The following is a 1,950-nucleotide window of genomic DNA, read 5'->3' as shown; positions in this document are numbered from 1 at the left end:
AAGGCAGAGGCAGGCGGATCTCTGTGAGTTTGAGGCCAGCCTGATCTACAAAGCGAGTCCAGGACAGCCAGGCCTGTTACACAGGGAAACCCTGTCTTGAAAAAGCAAAGAAGAAGAAGAAGGAGGAGGAGGAGGAGGAGGAGGAGGAGGAGGAGAAGGAGGAGGAGGAGGAGAAGGAGAAGGAGAAGAAGAAGAAGAAGAAGAAGAAGAAGAAGAAGAAGAAGAAGAAGAAGAAGAAGAAGAAGAAGAAGAAAAGGTTGTGATGTGCACTGTGCAGCGTATAAGACCCATGAGCTACCCCAGGCCCAGGACTGTCCAGGGGAAACGTATCTGGGTATTGGAGTTCCCACATGGTTGGAGAAAATAGAACAAGGGACATATTGACTAGGTTTCTGACCAGTTCTGTTCATGCACCTAAACCAGGACAGCCTGAAAAGTATCTCACAGAGTTTCCAGCAATCTACTCTTTCAAGACTGTTTTTGTTTTTCTCTCTCTTTCCTGCTTTGTTGTGTCAGAGACACTCTCAGAAAAGATTCCATTTTAGAATGCAGGGTGGGACGGGGTCCCTTCAGCTGTCATCTCCAAGGCGAAGCCAAAATCAGAGCAAATGAGGTCAAATAGCAGAGGGTGTGCGGACAGGATGCCAGGGCTCTGGGCTCCAAGCAACAGGAGTAGAGGGGCAGCCACATTGACTGCGGGAAGTCAGGAAGTCAGCTGGTCTCAAGGGAGGCAAGAAAAACCAGTCTGACCAGAGAGCCCAGGGCTGGGAGCTGGGAACTGCCGAACTAGGCTGTATCACAGTGCGGTGATGATGCAAGGTGTACGGAAGTCTATGCCTTGCTCCTTGGGGATATGTGGGCTCATCTTAGGGACCTCTCCTCTAATCCCACTTCTGACACAAAGCCAGCGTCACACAGAGGCTTGGTCTAACCCACTCAGCACGCACAGGAGCATAAGCCACTCTGAGGGGCTGGCTAGAGTCAGCCCTCTGCTCCAGTTCCTCCCAGCCTCCAGCCATTACAACAAGCAGCCCTGATCTCAGTCACAACCCCCCAAGACCCTGCTGGAATCACTGCCCCCCCCCCTTTCAGTGGCAGAATGCGATGCTTTCAAGTGCCTGTGTTGGGGGGGGGTGTCTCCTTCTTCATCTTCTGGAGCTTTCCAGGGAAGAGGGTGTGGGGAACCAGCCCTCCCTAAAGCTTGGCTCTTACTCTCTTTCTGTGACCGTGGGCTCACTGTGTACAGGAATGAAGTCAGGGGGAGATTCTGAACGCTCGTCCAATACCACTTACCAGCTCCCTTCCACTTGCGAATGCTCAGAGAAAAACTAAACACCAGTGAAGTGAAGCAACTACAAGCTACATGTGTACACACACCTGCCCAGGTACCTGAGTAAACCTCACATGTATACAAAACATGTGGGAAAACACACACACACACACACACACACACACACACACACACACACACATCTCCAAAAGCTGAGACCCACATTTTTTCCTGCATTTCGGACTACTTGTTCCAGAGAATTTCCCAGCCCTGGCCCACCACTAAAACCTCAACACAATAACACTTGCCCCAGCTATGAACATATTCCTTGAAATGTTTTTTATGTGCTTCTGTATACACTGCATCTGGGTCTTCCTGGGACATATCCTCATCTCTGAAACTAATGGTTTTCTGTGCACCCCATGCAGTGGTTGGGACCACAGGTGCCCTGTGTCCCTCAGAAGCCCTGTAGTTTTCTGTGATATGTCACAGATGGTGGGACCATATTCTACACGGTGTCAGTCAACTTGGTCACTTTCCATAAACCGATTGTGTCTGAACTCAGCTGGCAGCTGACAGCTGTTGTCAGGTGCCTCCATCACTTCAGCCAGGGGCTGATGGGTAGTGAGGGGCGGGGTAGTGAGATCCACCAGGCTTGTCACATGGGAGGTGGGTTTCTT

The sequence above is a fragment of the Acomys russatus genome, chromosome 18 (genome assembly GCF_903995435.1).
Source record: "Acomys russatus chromosome 18, mAcoRus1.1, whole genome shotgun sequence".
Taxonomy (NCBI): Eukaryota; Metazoa; Chordata; class Mammalia; order Rodentia; family Muridae; genus Acomys; species Acomys russatus.
Note: the sequence above shows the minus strand (reverse complement) of the source record.